Source organism: Thunnus albacares, chromosome 8 (assembly GCF_914725855.1).
Source record: "Thunnus albacares chromosome 8, fThuAlb1.1, whole genome shotgun sequence".
Lineage (NCBI taxonomy): Eukaryota > Metazoa > Chordata > Actinopteri > Scombriformes > Scombridae > Thunnus > Thunnus albacares.
Genome location: NC_058113.1, coordinates 21,784,584 through 21,801,250, shown reverse-complemented (window position 1 = coordinate 21,801,250; position 16,667 = coordinate 21,784,584). Strand labels below are relative to the sequence as shown.

General features: G+C 41.0%; 1 long non-coding RNA gene across 2 annotated transcripts; it reads left to right on the top strand.

Annotated features, from left to right (window-relative positions):
- The first annotated feature begins 48 nt into the window (after positions 1 to 48).
- Positions 49 to 16,073, top strand: LOC122988087. 2 transcript variants are annotated; one of them, XR_006404697.1, is made up of 3 exons: positions 49 to 113; positions 14,062 to 14,215; positions 15,844 to 16,073. It is a non-coding gene; the product is annotated as an uncharacterized LOC122988087 (long non-coding RNA). The 2 variants fall into 2 exon arrangements; XR_006404698.1 differs by lacking the exon at positions 49 to 113 and adding an exon at positions 11,010 to 11,063.
- Positions 16,074 to 16,667: the final 594 nt, after the last annotated feature.

Below are 16,667 nucleotides of genomic sequence, written 5' to 3'. Positions count from 1 at the left end.
GGGCCAATAGAAGGCCAATTCTGCCCCTCCCGCTTTACTGCAGAATTCCGAGGCTTGCAGCCAGCAGCATCGCGAGTCTCTAGGCTGAAATTTTGTATAAATGGACGCACAAGGTTAGATTCTAGTTGTCGTGATTGTGTTTGTTCTTCATGTAATGTATTTATGTAACATAGGATAGTGGATTTGTGTGCATTATTGCATGTTATAAGCACCCTTGGATGTCTCATCAGTCGTGTTGGTCCTGTCATGAGCATGTTGTGCACATCCATATGTCACCTCAGTAAAGGGGCCTGGGAGCAGCAGACAGATGAGACAGCAATACAGTCATGGTGTGTGAGTGAGAGAGAGTGTGTGTGTGAGTGGGAAATGCAGATAAAAAGAAAAAAAAACAGGGTGAAGTCAGAATCACATATGATCCTATTGCTTCAACTCAGTCAATCAATGTATCACTGCACATTAAGGGTATGGCCAGCTGCAGAAAGCAGCCTGCAACCTGACTGCCTATGCATCAGCAGGTGTGCAGTTTTGACAATGCAGAGTCAGCATTTTTAGCTGATGTAGAGCACTCAGTGGCAAAGGTAAAATACTTATATGGGTGTACCTGTAGTAAAATAAGGCATCAAACCTGGCTTGATTCTCAAAAACCTCAAGGGTCTAACAGCTGCAGCGCTGCTTGACTTTTAGGAGGACAGTCATAAAAATGTTTTTTGACTCCTGACATGTTGGCTTGACAGTTCCTGCAAGTATCCACACACTGAATTTGTCTAACAAATCAAACTGCATTCTTGAACACAGGACAGGCAGAAAGAGAGATGGGCGGAAATGACAAGAAAAGAGACAAAGAGGGAGGTAGCCTATGCCAAGGGCAAGGACAGCTTGGATAGAGAGAGCAAAATAAGAGAACAGGAAAGAAAACGGTTAGATGGACAGATTGTGTATTATTATGTAACAGAGCCAAAGAGAGTCAGAGACAGAGCATGAAAGACGAACAGACAGAGGACATGCGAGAGCAAGAGGAATCAGGCCCATATGCAGCAATGAGTAGTCGTTGCAGGCCTTTAGTCACGTTTTTCCTTTATGGTTGTCACTGAAGAGACGATGCAGCAGTAAGAGCACACTTGCAGATTCACTGAGTTGCATACCCACAGGCTTGCATGCATGCACAGCAATGGCTGATTTGCAAGGGAAAGCTGAGAGTCACGCCTGTTGTCCCTGGAGCAGATTGTTGCCATGCCTCACTGGCTTCCTTGCTCTGAGCCCAGACGATGACCACACAGCACCATAAGACAACAGAGCATCAGAACAGGGTTAGCACACGGTTAGAGGGCAGTCAGCTACAAATGTCTTCAAAGATGCTTCTATGGTGCAGTTGGTTTTATTATTAAAGCTATCTGGAATACATGTAGATGACTGGCTAACAAATAAGAATTTAATTTTGCAGTGAGTGAATCATATTAGATGTTTTGTAACCTTCTTGAACGACCAGATGGGTGGGAAAAGTTTCAAGATCCCACCCATACAACGCTCACAGGCTGTTAAAGAAAATGTTGACACTTACTTACATTACCGTTTGACCCAGGTCTGGTTTCAACAGAACAGTTTCAGAATCAACTTTACTGGCCAAGTATGTTTATGCATACAAGGAATTCAACTCTGGTTTGGTGGCTCTCACTGTATTCACGCACAACACAACGATCTTTAGAAGCACAACAATCTTCAGCTTTACACAGTTTATATGAATGACTGGCTGAAACTTTCAGTCTAGTGTTGGTTGGTAGCCTTTTACCACCCACTATGTAAAAATGTCCCTGCTAGTATATGAAAAGCAACATAAATATGAACATGTAATATATTTATCAGTGGATCAGACTCTTGTCTTTCTGGTCATGGGGGTTATTTATAAAAAGAATGCCTTATCATAAAAATAATCCAGGTGCAACGCACAGCAGAGAAAGCAGAAACCAGAAAAATATGGCACCTCCCTAAATTCAAAGCAGTTTGGCAGCACAACAGTGTTATGAAATCTTGTAATGTCCAATTTCACTGCAGGGTTCTTACGAATAAAATAGTCCATATGTTTTATTTTACCCCAAAATAGTTTGTGTGGTAATGGTGTAATTAAGCTATACAGTGAGTGTGCAAAATAACAAACATATTAGAATACAATAGCCTTTGAATAAAAACAGCAAGGTGAAGCTCATAATGTGGATGGTGTTACATAAGGTATATTTAATTGTGGGGATATTGCATTGTATTGTCAAGTGTTTCTATTATTTTGTCCATTTTTGTATGTCTCTGACTATTTTGCTGTCAGCGTCAACTCATTTCTTTAATGCGTGTCCATTTAGCTTTACAAAATTCCTGCACCACAGATGTGGTGAGACATGCATACAGTGAGGATAGATAGAATTTGATCCTGAGGCCCACTGTGCTACCCGTGAGTGTGACTTTGTCACTGTGGTGCTTCTAATAAAGTTATTTTCAGTCTCATTTCAACCAAAATGGCTGCCAGTAGTATCCTTTCTTAACCTCTGTCATACCTTCATGTTTCTCCCTCCCTCCCTCCCTCCTGCTCAACCATTCCAGCCCGCCCCCCACACCTCCTCGCCTTGCAGTACAAGAAAGGAGGGGGAGGGAAAAATCCCCCAATTCTCGGTCTCCACAGCAACAGCAGTCAGATGACCTTGTCTCCGACTTGTTCTGCTGAGTCAGAAATTGAGGGATGGGTGAGGGGGATGCGGGGAGAAAAGAATAGGTTGGAGAAAGAAAGCAGGAAGAAGAGGGCGAGAGAGATGAGACAGAGAGAAAGCTGCTTATTGTTATTCTAACTATATCTGCCTTGTGGATGCTCATGTAGACAGTGCTGTGTCATACTTATCTACATGAGGCAGAATTTTTTTGTCTTGAAGAATAGCCATACACACAGGACAAGAGTGATAGACAGCCATAAACATGTGTGATACTATGTGTAGACAGTGATTTTGGAAAGTATGATGCTAAAGTGGACTGTATGACTCAAGGCTGCAGATGAATACTGTATGTCATGAGGTCTTAGTATCATAAACCATGTGTGAAGGGTTTAGGAAAATATGTGTGAGCAAGACTCAAATAGAGTGAGTGTGTCTGCAGTATGTGTCAGTGTGTCTATATATACATATACTGCATAGCCAAAAGTATATGGACACCTGAACATAACATCAGAAGAGGGAAGTGTGTGCACATCTGGGCAAAATATTCAGGTGCAAGACAAAAAAAATCACTGCAGGGGTACAAAGGAGTGAGGTCTGCACATTATTAAACTCCCAATAAATAATTGTATCCTCTTTTTTGAGGCAACGTCTCAATTTGTAAAATCATCCTCAGGCACCTGAACATTACACCCATGTGATTGTTGAGCAGCTCATTCCAAAATGGAAATTAATATGCTGCTATAACAGCCTCATCTTCTCCGGACAGGCTTTCCATCAGATGTTTTTTTTGTATTCTAGCCACAAGAGCATTAGTGAGGTCGGGCACTAATGTTGGGCGTTTCCAATTTATCCCAATGGGGCAAGCCAGCAAAAACAAACATGGAAGACCATTTCATTATGTCATGTTAAAAAAGAAAAGGGCCCTCCCTAAACTGTTGCTACAACGTTGGAAGCTAACTGTTGACAAAAATATCATTATATACTGTAGCATTAACATTTTCCTAAATTGGAACTAAGGGTTCTAGCTCAAACCACATACTGTACTTTTGGCCAGCCAAAATTAGAGTTTGTATGGGAATGTAGGGAGTCATCTACATGTGTGTGTGTGAGTGCGTGGGTGTGGGTGTGTGCATGTGTATGTGTGTGTGTGTGAAGGTGATCCTAGCTAATCCGGTTTTATAAATGTCTGACATAATCTCTGTTCCACTCACAGTGTCCAGAACAGGGAGAAGGGAGTAAAAGAGCCAGAGACAGAGGAGAAGAGAGGAGGAAATGAGGAAGAGACAGGAACAGACAGAGGAGAAGGCTGAGATCGCAGGGGACAGATGATGGAAAGGCAGATGGGGTTAAGGAGGGTGACAGAAATGAGGCGTGAGAAGGGAGGGAGGGGGATGAAGAGGACAAGGAATAAGTAAGACATGAGATGAAGGAGGAAACAGCCAGGTGGGTGGTGGAAAATTCCTCCAGGATTTAGTGTGGGAAGAGTGACACAGGACAGTCAAAGAGTTTTACTTGTAAAGGAATGGTAGAGGAAAGACAGACAAAAACAAGAGAGGGAGATAGGCCAGAGTCTGTAATCAGAAAATTGATAAGGAATGCAAAAAAACAAGAGAAAAGAGGAATCTGTCAATACACTGGAATGTAGAGTTGTTTGAACTCAAAATCCATTTATATGTGCAGAAAATTGTGAAGAAAATTTGGGAAAAATGTTGTCACTGATTGAGGCTAGCAGGTCGAAGCTACATTAGCCACTACTGGCATAACATACACACTCAAATCTCTGACTGAGCTGGCAGTGGTTGAGCTGCATTGTGGGTAATGTAGGCACCAGGTTTGACAAGTACGGAAGAGGGTTAGGGCCACATGAAAAAACAATCAGATTAAAGTCAGAATTCTGACTTTAAACTCAGAACTCAAATACATTTTTCACATGTGGCCCTAATCCACAACAAGAATACTTGGAATAAAAACACAATATCTCACATTATCATTTCGGCTGCACCAATATTGATACTTAAAAAAAGGGGGGGAACTGTCAATTGCGGGTCTGATTATGGTATAAAAGTGCAACGCTAAATTGTTTGAGTACTCTTTTATGAGATTTGAACTCATGACTTTGGTATTTTAACATCCTGGCAACAGTCAATTTGAATGGACCTTTGTCACAGATGACATTTTAACTTGTCATAGCAGGAAAAGCACAGGTGGTACTAATATCATTAATGACAACTACATGCCATTTGAGTGTCCCAGTAAGACAGGACGTCAAGCCAGCATGCACAACGCAAGGGCCGTAGACCTGGGACACTTAATGACATGTGTCATTAATCCTGTTATTAATTACACCTGTGCTTTTCCTGCTGTGACAAGTCAAAATGTCTTTCATGAAAAAAAAACCTATTTGAAATTGAATTTGAGAAATAGAGAGAGAAAAAATTGAAGATTAAAATTGAGGAAACATATAAAAGAGGGTCAGGAAGGGTAAATAAGTCAGCAGGAGCTGATTGACATTGAAAAGGTTCACAGAAAGTAAAGGGTACTCTCTGTACATCCAGAATTTGTGCACACATAGATGATCATATCAGACTTATTCACCAATTCATGGGTTAATGAACCAAAATGCACACATTCCACTACTTTAAATAATATCCAGTCACCTCCTCTCTCCATCCATCTGTTGTGAAACTGTAAATCTGGTTCCAAAGCATTTTCTCCTCCTTCCTCTGTCCCTATTGACCCCTCCTTTCCTTTCTCTGGTAGCTGTCCTTTCAGCACCACCGGCACTGCAGCAAAACCCTGCTCCACTCTACCTTTAACACTACAGGGTTTTTATTACTACTCCACTCACATCTTAGCTATACAGTACAAAACGCCAGACATGCCTGTTTGAGACATCTCTGCAGACAGCAAACAAAGAATTGCTGCTAATGTGAGGTTGCTGTTTATAAAATCCGTCATTGAACTGTCTGTGCTCTTTCATAAACATTCTTATCTCCTGATGTGGGTGGATTTAATTGTTGAAAACATCAATGCATTCAGGTGGCTTTACTAATGCATTTTCCCTGAAAGATCATCAGCTGCTCAGTGGTTTCAATGTAACATCTTTTTATAAACACAGAGCAATGATTGAAAGACCTATGAGTAAAACCAAAGTGCATCTAATGAAGTCTCTCAGCCTGCAAGGCCATTAGAAAGCAAGCATCCATCCACTTGTTTTCCATTTTATGTAACTCCCTTTTAGTAGGTATTTATTCTCAGTTTGCATTTAAAGCGCTCTTAAACTTCCATTAAGACTCCATGAATGCTAAAATCATCCCTACCTTGTAAGCAGATGATTTCTTTGAAGTCGTAGGTTATTCTTACAACAGCCAGAATGCCTCATTTTGACAGTTTTTCACAGGGGATTTCAGAAATAACTCTAAGGCTTCTGTTTCCACTGAGGCATTTCAGTCAAGGAATGAGCATTTGTGTAAATTCTCAAGGTTATTAGTAAAATGTAGGTTGTTCATTACTTTCTAAGTAGCTGAAATGAAATGCTTTGCCAGAGGGTTTCACCCAATGGACTGTGTGTTTTCTTTCAATATTTGTTCACTTGCTGCTTTTTCAACACCTTATTCTCACAGTAAAATCTTCTGATGAATTAATTAAAGGCCCACAAAAATCATGTGATGTCGCCAAACTATATGTACTAACATAAGTTATTATGATGTACAGTAAGCTCTCCTTCCATTAACAGGTGTAAGATAACCAACACAGAGTTAGATGAGAAGATTGATACAGCCAGCAACCGGTTAGCTTAGCTTAGCATAAACACTGGAAACAGGATGAAACCGCTAACTTGGCTCCATATGAAGGTAACAAAATCTGCCTACAGCACCTCTAAAGCTCACTAATTGACATGTGCAAACTTAAAAACAACAAATTGTGATTTTACAGGGGAGCCTCACTGTGATGACAAGACTTAGTTACTAAGTTACTGCGTTTAACCAAGAAATAGTCCCGACGCATAACTCCTCATAAAACTACAACATATTGTTTTTACACTTCTGTTTTTGTATGAATTAAACAAATGAGATGTAACATGTTTGGGTTTAACTTGGGCAAGACACTGAGCCCGTATTGCTCCCTATGGTTAGGGAGTGTGTGTGTGTGTGTGTGTGTGTGTGTGTGTGTGTGTGTGTGTGTGTGTGTGTGTGTGTGTGTGAGAATGGGAGCCAAAAATCTTAAACTGCTTTGGACGCAGCTAGCTGTTTCCACTATTTATTCTAAGCTAATTGGATGCTGGCTGTAAATAAAATTAATTAAACACAAATTTCAAACAAACAGTCCAAATTGGCCAAACTTCAAGGTTTAATTTATCATCAGTAGTACATCTACAAGAGTCATTTAATTGTATACAAGTTAGAGGTATTTTTTCCAGTGAAATTTCTATGTTTGGCTAAGTTGTTCTTCAACAAATATTGCTCACCATGAGATGAAATTCTTGAACAAAGTACAGTCATTCATATTTAATGCTCAAATGTCAAATTGCTTTGTAAATGAGGTCACTAGGATGTGGGAAAATGGCTTTTGGGTACTATTATTATCCAGCAGATTAGCACATGAGCATTTCACCTAAGATGGGAGCTGATGGACTGTAAAACCTATTAAATGGTGCACTCAGATTTTAGGAATATTTCAGAATACTCTCATGTTTTATCCACCTCCTTTAAATCCTCTCTCCCTCCCAGACAGCACGTTTAGCTAAATTTACTCACTGGTGGTGGCCATTTTGCTGACAGTCTAGCTGCCCGAGCTGCTTTGAAGCTGTTTGCTTTGTGCTTTTCAGGTCTGCTGAGCTTGTAGTGTGTCACACTCACTTATCGTAAAGGAAAAGGTGTGCTTGGTTCAGACGATGCTAGTTGTCTGTGAGCATGGGTTGAGTGTTTTACTTTTCATAGCCTGTGTGCATTGGCACATTTTGCAGGTAAGCATCTTTTGTCACTCTGATAAGTGACCTGTCATACGTAGAGAACAGCAAGCAGCAGCCCCCGACCTGATTTAAGAGACGTATGTGAGTGTGTCAGATATTTTGTCAGTGTCGTGTGTTGGCTGAGTGTGTCTTTGGATTCACTGCTGCATGTACATGTGAGCCGGTATTTGTGTGCATGTGTGTGTGGCAAGTACAGTAAGCAGCCTCAAGAGTGATGAGAAGGATGACAGTGTCGTAGCAGAGCTGGAGTCTGGCCATGTGCTCGACGGGGGAACTGGCCCTTTAATACCTATCACCCAATCACGCAGGGGATGCTGGGAGCAGGCTGTCCTTGGGAACGACCTTGCAGGGGGGCCGAGGGATGGAGAGGGTAGGGACGGAAGTGCACAGAGAAGGGGCATATAAAGGAGGAGGAAAAGAGGGGTTGGTACAGACAGTGCAGGGAGTATGGAGGGTATACGAAGCAGGGAAGGGGAGAAAAATTCACAGCAAGAAAGGTGTAAAAATTTAGTCACCTCTATCACAAAGGTAATTAACTACTACATGGATCAGACATTAAATGGATGCAATAAATAGATAGATGCAGACAGATAGAAGGCAGATGAATGAGAGATAAATAGTTGAGGACACTAAGAAGATTAAAAGTTCAGCTACGTAGTTCTGCCTCGCTCCACCTCTCTGTCTCTTTCCCTCTGTGACAGACATGGACGTCATCCCGTCCAGATTAAATTGACAGCATGCCACACTTTTATATTGCATAAGAATTTCTCTGAAATGGACGAAAGGGAGGGATAAGAATAGGACTATGGTTTAGAGGTGGTAATAATGTGAGCAGAAATTGCAGCTGAAGGAGTTTCAAATGTCCTTAACCCTTGTGGGTTTTTTTTTGAAAATCATTGTTTGGGGTCCCACACACCCCAGTGATGTATATGTAAAAATAATAAGAATTATTTAAAAAAATCAATTAATTTCTTCCTTTAAATATGCTTTTAATTTTCTCCTATTAAAACCCTATATGTAGAAAAGTATTGAAGTGATAACCATTCCCTTTCCACAAACTTGGCTTGCACATTTGATGAAGGTTATGTCACTTATCACATCACTCATCAGTCCAAAATCATGTCTATAAGCAAAATTAGGAAAAGCCATGAAGTATCAAGGTGATAAAAGCATGTTCATTGTGTTTATGAGCTGTTAAATAGATGTTAAAAAATTTGAAAACTTAATCAAGCTACGTAATTACACTCCTGATCACATTTTTTCCTTCAGTATTTCACTCCAGTTGATTATGAACTACTTAATTCCGACAAAAGCCTAACGATGCGTTCACTTGCAAAGTGCCAAGTAAGGTGTCCAAGCCCCCTCCATATGTGGTGTCAGCAGCAGGCACAGCAGTGCTGTGGCCCCACCAGATGCGTTACCTTGTGTGTGGCCCCATTCTGTTCCAGATGACAGAGTGAGAGTATGTTTGTGTGTGTTTGCATATGTGTGTGTTCAAAGAGAGAGATGGTTCCAAACATGTTTGTGTTTTCATATCTTGCTTTCCTGTGTGCATCAGCATATCTGTGTGTGCGTCAGTATGTGTTCTCTAGCCGTGGGACTAGTAATGTGTGTTTTTTATGTGTGTGTGTGACTTGGGGCATGCTGCTGTGCCCAATGAGTCAGTGTGATGGAGTGCTAGCCTGGCGCTATGCTAGCTAGGCAACCTCAGCAATGTTTTCATTATCACTGCACCCAGTCACCTCAGACCTGGGACCCCACCCTGTCCCAGAGCATTACAGTCCGTCTCTATTTTACCACGCAAGTGACAAACACAACACAACACACACACACACACACACACACACACACGCACACATACTGCATAACTAAAAGATAAAGATTGCATGATTAAAATATGAGTTTACTCCACTAATTCTGGCAGTCGATTTGTCTTCTAAGTGTGTGCATAAGTAGCTTTGTGTGTCCATTGTGTGCGTGTGTGTTTCTGCGTCTCCTGTCCCCTAGGCTTGTCCACTGGATGTGTATTTGTGCCCTTATCCTGAGCTCTGTTCTGACAGAAGGAGGCTGCTGTGTGCTCGTTACTGTAAGTCTCTCGCAGACATTGTTCCCTCAGTGGGAGGAGTGGAGTGTGTGTAAGTGACTGGGTAATTGGCTCTCCACTGGCCTGAGCTTTGTCCCCTATGTGTGCACTCACACGTACAGTTACAGGCTGCAGCACAAATGTAAGCTGATGGTCTGTGAGAGCCATGTCATCTGTATGACAGGTGCTATACATACGACATCAATCGTGACCCAAACACTCGTCATTCAACAGATACAGAGGGTGTTGTATTGAATAGTAAAGGGAACACTGGTTGTCAGGGTCACCCAAGTCAAATATCCCTAGAGACTGGAAGAAGTCGCCCTGGCAACTACCAGCCCCTCTCCATCCCATCCCCCTTTCAATTCACTCCTCATCACATTACTCATCTGTCATGCAGGCTGCACGCACACACACAAGACACAAGATGTTCAGTGTTCAGGGACATACAGTATTAGACTCCATCATGACACTACTCACAAGAGAGAAAGATGGGAAGAAGGTGAAGGTGATCATGCATACAGACCACATCAAACTTTTCTGTACAACCTTCTTCTGTCATCTCAAGAACATTGCCAAACTACATCCCATTTGATTCCTTCCTGATGCAGTGAAGCTGGTCCATTCATCTCCTCAAGGCTGGACTACTGCAATGTACTATACCTTTTCTGGATTCCTGCCAGAATCCTCCAGTCTGCTGCTTGGATACTAATGAGACTGTGGTTACAACATCAATTTACACTGGCTACCTGTCTCCTTCAGGACAGGAGTGTGTAATTCTTCTTCTGACCAATGACTGTATCTATAGAAATGCACCTGCCTGAAAAAGCCCTTAAAACCAAAACCTCAGATTAAATGACCTTTTTCACCCAATTGATCAAGCTCTGTAATACCAGAAATCAGACCTTAAACTGCATCCCAGTCTCTGAAATGCTCTTTCCCACATCTAGCATTCGTTTTTAAAGACAGGGCTCAAGACCATTTGTTTAGCAAAGCATTTATTTATGTTATTGCCTCTTAAGCATTTTAAATGCATACCCTTGCCTCCAAGATTTTATGATTTTAATCTTTTATAATTATTAATCTTATTATAGGCAATCAAAATGTCAACTGGTCAGAATGGTTTACAGACTACAATTGCTAATGGAAAATAGCTTGAGTTGCAACTTTGCACTTCTCTCCCTTGTATGTCACCCCATCTTGTGTCCTCTACAGGCTTCTGTTGCTTCCCTCCCTCCTCACCTCTCCCACACTCACTCTCTTCCTCTCTTCTTCCCTCTCCTTCTTTCCCTCGTCCTCCCTTGCGAGTGGACTCATGGTGAGTCTAATTTTAGCTGTACCGCGTCAGTTGCACTCCACTTTTATTGCTCCAGATATTTGCGTCTTACATATGCATTTTCACATAGAACATCTTGAGCGGATGTGTGTGTGTGTGCCGCATGTGTGAACAGATGAGTAATGTGCTGAAGAGTGAGATGAAAGGGATGGGATTCGAGGCAGCGAGTCTCCAGGGTTGTTTGACTGGGGTGACCCTAACAGCTGATTGGCTAATTCCCTGTCCTCTGAGCCATCCCATGATGCTTAGAGGAAGGGTAGCTCCCAAGGTTATGTATGCTAACACATGGGGGAACATGAAGTGTGTGACACAACTGCACACACACACACATGCACAGACGATTGAAGCAGAACCTTATCATTGGTAAAGCCTGGGGGATTGTCACATTTCCATTTAAAGCAGTACAGACATGTTAGCAGTAAATCACAGGTCATTCATTTACTCAGTAAAGCAAGGTGAGACAGACGGAGGACAGTGTGGCTAAACTATAAGCAGATGCTCTTGGAAACAATCCTGGTGAAAAAACATGCTGTTTCTTTTTCTATTTCTTTTGTAGTGAACAAAAATAGCGCTGAAAGATGAGTTGATTAATTGATTAGTCAGTTAAAAGAAAATGTATCAGCAGCCATTGAAATAATAAAGTAATGGTTGAAACCATTTATCAGCAAAAATGTAATGAATTGGCTTTTTGTGTTTCATATCATTATAATTGACATATACTTCTCCGAGTTTTAGACACTATGCTCTTTGTGAATTTGTAATTGGCATTTTTCACCATTTTCTGATATTTTGTACATTCAACCATTAACTGATTAATTGGAAAACAAATCGCCAGTGTAACAGATACTGGATAATCATTAGATGCAGCTCGAAACAAAAATAAGTGCATTAGATTACATTTGTATGTCTAAGCTACAGTTTAATGTCTTCAAATTTCAGATGCAAAAAGATCAGATAATCGTGACAATTCTCATCTTGACCTATGAAATAGTAATTCGGCAAAATGAAAAAAAAAAACTTAAGGTTCACTTACTAACTTTCATCTGTGCAGCTTTCAGTAGCATCTCACAGCCTTCATCTGCAGATGAATTTTGCTCGGTTGTCATGGAGATGGCTCAGTGGTTATCATCAAGTGACGACTGAGACAACTGACAATGCGCGTCATTTCCATGACAACTAAGCAAACTCCCACCACTGATGACCATGAGATGCTGTTGAAAGCACTGGGAAAGAAAACAAGTAAGTGTACGTTGAGCTGTGTTGTCAAACATTAGATGATATTTTCAACTATGGAGGAATGCATACAGTCTTTATTGTGTGCCTGGCAACACTTTCTTCAGCCAGACAACCCACCTCTACTTGTTAGCTGCGTCCAGCTGTTTAACTAATGCTAATGTAGTAGCCATATTATTCAGCCTGAGGACACTGGCAGTGGCAGAGGTCAATTAGGATTAAGTTCTGCCATATTACATAGACTTACAGTAGACCACTGATGTTAAAAGGTTAAACTCAATCTGCCTGACAATAGAACTGAGGAACAGACATGAATATAATTGGGACGGATGTCTTTGTGCCCTTGTGACATCTGCTGACTGTGTGTGTAGACTTCATTCATAGATTCAAACCTTGTCAGGCTGTTTTCCTGCGGATTATGGAGAACTGTGACTGTGGCTGCAGGTCTGATCAAATTGAAACAAACATCTGGACACACCCTGGTATGTTAACAGGCAGGGACACATACACATAAGCACACACACCTCATTAACTTGAGTAGCTCTAACTCACAAAATAAGTCATGATTCATTAAATTACGCCATGTTCACTAGCACATGCTAACATGTCGTGCTACTAAATCAAGGCTTGTTTATCCTGACTGAATGATCAGTCAGGCCATTCATCACTCAGTGAAAACATCTTGTTATTCGAGTGTTTTCCTGGCAGCCATTTGAATGTACTGGTGTGTCTGTGTCAGTGCATGTTTATGTACGAGATGGCAAGGTTGCACGTGTGCCCAGAAATGTGATTTTGGATTGAATGAAATGAGGGATGATGAAGGGGAGGGAGTTTGGATGAGTACCCAAGAGGCACTCAGTCATTCAAATGTTGTGTCATCACTGGGGAATGAAACATCTGGCACTGGGGTGGTGTGTTGGCCTTGACTGACTGGTTTTACTCATTTATTCAGTCAGTCACAAACTGGGAAGTCTGTCTCTCTTAGTGCAGGGTTAGTTCTACTGGAAATAGTCCTAATTAGACAAATGTGCAACTATTTGAACAATCCACATGTTTGTGTTATTTTAGTTGAATAAAAAGCCCTTATTTATGCATGACAAACATGTAGTGGACAATTTTATTTTGGTCTGATTCATTTATCAACTGAAACAACAGACAGGTGACAAATTAAAGGATGAATTAATCATTAGAGAGCCAAGACATGCAGTTACTTCTATACACTAATAATGATAATGATGTGAATTATACAGTGCATTTAGAAAGCATTCAGACCCCTTCACTTTTTAACATTTTGTTATGTTGCAGCCTTTTAAATAAATTTTTTCCTTCATCAATCTGCACTCAATACCACAAAATGACAAAGCAAAAACAGAATTTTATAAAGTTTTGCAAATTTGTTGAAAAGGAAAAATTGAAATATCACATTGACATAAGTATTCAGACCCTTTACTCAGTATTTAGTTGAAGCACCTTTGGCAGTGATTAAAGCCTTGAGTCTTCTTGGGTGTGACACAACGAGCTTTGCTTGGATTTGAGGATTTTCTGCTGTTCTTCCTGCAGATCCTTTCAAGCTCTCTCAGGTTGGATGGACCATCGATGGACGGCCATTTTCAGGTCTCTCCAGTGACCTGAAAATGGCTGGGCCACTCAAGGACATTCACAGAGTTGTCCCTAAGCCACTCCTGCATTGTCTTGGCTGTGTGCTCAGGTTTTCATTAAGGATATCTCTGTACCTTGTTCCATTCAGCTTTCTCTCAGCCCTGACCAGTCCCCCCAGTCCCTGTTGCTGAAAAACACCCCCACAGCATGAGGCTGCCACCACCATGCTTCATCATTGGGACGGTATTGGGCAGGTGATGAACGGTGCCTGGTTTCCTTCAGACATGATGCTTAGAACTGAGGTCAGTTAAATCTTCATTTCATCAGACCAGAGAATTTTGTATCTCACAGTCTGAGAGTCCTTTAGGTGCTTTTTTGCAAACTCCATGGAGGCTTTCCTGTGTCTTTCACTGAGGAGAGACTTCTGTCTGGCCACTCTGCCATAAAGCCTGCATTGTTGGAGTGTTGCAGTGATGGTTGTCCTTCTGGAAGTTTCTCCCATCTCCACACAGGATCTCTGGAGCTGAGCCAGAGTGACCATCGAGTTCTTGGTCACCTCAAGGCCCTTCTCCCCCGATTGCTCAGTTTGGCTGGGCGGCCAGCTCTAGGAAGAGTCCTGGTTGTTCCAAACTTCTTCCATTTAAAAATTATGGAGGCCACTGTGCTCTTGGGAACCTTCAATGCATTTGTTTTGGTAGCCCTCCCCAGTTCTGTGACACAATCCTGTCTCTGAGCTCTGCAGGCAGTTCCTTTGACCTTATGGCTTGGTTTTTGCTCTGATATGCATTGTCAGCTGTGAGACCTTATACAGTATAGAAAGGTGTGTAACTTTCCAAATCATGTCCAATCAATTGAATTTACCACAGATGGACTCCGATCATGGTGTAGAAACATCTCAAATATGATTAAGAGAAATGGGAGGCACTGGAGCTAAATTTCAAGTGTAATAGCAAAGGGTCTGAATATTTATGTCAATGTGATATTTCAGTTTTTCCTTTTTAATAAATTTGCAAAACTTTCTAATATTCAGTTTTTACTTTGTCATAATGGGGTATTGAGTGTAGATTGATGAGAGAAAAATGAATTTAAATCATTTTGACTTGTGACCAGTCTCACAAGTTGAATCTCTGTCTACCTTTCCTTGCTTTCAAACACCCTTTTAAAGCATTTATAAGTTGTAACCAATAGCTTCATCAGTGTTCAATAACTTATTTATTAATGTTTTATACTGTAGACTATAAACCAAACAACTTTGGGGTTGCCAAGTTGTGAAAACCCCCTTTAACTGGTTTATATCATCCTCCAGCATTAGATTAGTTCACTAGTTCATCATGAAAACAGCTTGACTGGAAAACAGCGGCAGAACTTTAAGATTAACTTTAAGAATGTATAACATTTATAACCGGAAATTTGATAGATTATTGTAAATATTTATTATTGGCTTATTACTGTACATTTGACACACATGACTACAGACTTGATGGCTTATTAGAACGTAAGAAACACATGAGCATTTATTAATGGATTACCAACACATATCTTCATTGCTACCAAATAAAGCATTATTAAGTTGTTTATTAACCATTTATAATTCCATTGGTTACAACTTATAAACCCTTTATAAAGGATGCTATATGTGAAAGTGGCACCTTTTTAAAACACTTTGGTTCATACTGGATGATTCATGCAGTTTTTATGGCATGTGTGACAGATTTTATCGCATATGACTTAACATCATCACACAAGGATGAATTACCACCAAGAATAATATGAAAAACTAAAGGCCAGTTTTATGACCCTATCATTTGCCATCAAATCCTGCTGATTGAAGCATATTTCTCCTCTGCTGTTAACAAATTCATGTGTCCTATAAGTGACACTTTGTGATAGCCTTCTCTCCTTTCTCTCCTCTCTGTCTCATCCTGTCCAGGTGGAGTACCTGCTTAACGAGAACATCCACATCTGTGCACACCATCGCACTGCCTGCATCTGCAGTGCAGGCCTAATGGCTGTGATTGGAGGAGAGAGGAGACACAAAGCCCTGTTTGATTGGACAAGAGCTGAGGCTCAGCATAACGTGACTGGAGTAAGAGGACTCTCATGTTGCTGGGCTTGTTGAAAATTACCACTGCTTCTGTTTGCACAAACATAAGATAATAAAGAGAAAATAAAAATGAAAAAAGAGAGGAAAGAAGAAAAGAAATGTCTTGTGTGAGGGGGAAAAAAACGGCGAGTTATTTAGAGAATGCAGGTACCGGATATTGCAGATCAGCAGAGGAGTGAGTCGAAGAATGTCTCTCTCACTGTCACACTATCCTCTCACACATTGTGTTTCAACACATGAAGGATAATATCCTGCACAAGTCAATAGCCCATCGCTGATAAAAACTAAGTAGCTACGATGGAGGATAACGTAATTTGTGAGCAAGCTGAGAGCACGGGGAGATTTGAGTTCAGCCAGGAAGACATTTAAAGGGCATGCTGGACATCCCATCCCTTTAAATGAGAAAATGTGGAGAGACAGTTAAAGGGAGTCACTCAGCAGGTACAGAGGAATGATGCAACCTGAGCTGATAGCATTAAATATTAACAATCATTTTAAACCAGCTGGCATCATGACTGCCCTGGGGAAACAAACGGCAAATGTCACACACACACACACATATAAACACATTCACCACTGACTCACGAGCACTTTATTTTTTGCCTTACTATATATAGTGTATATTTATCTCTCAGCATTGACCTGGATTG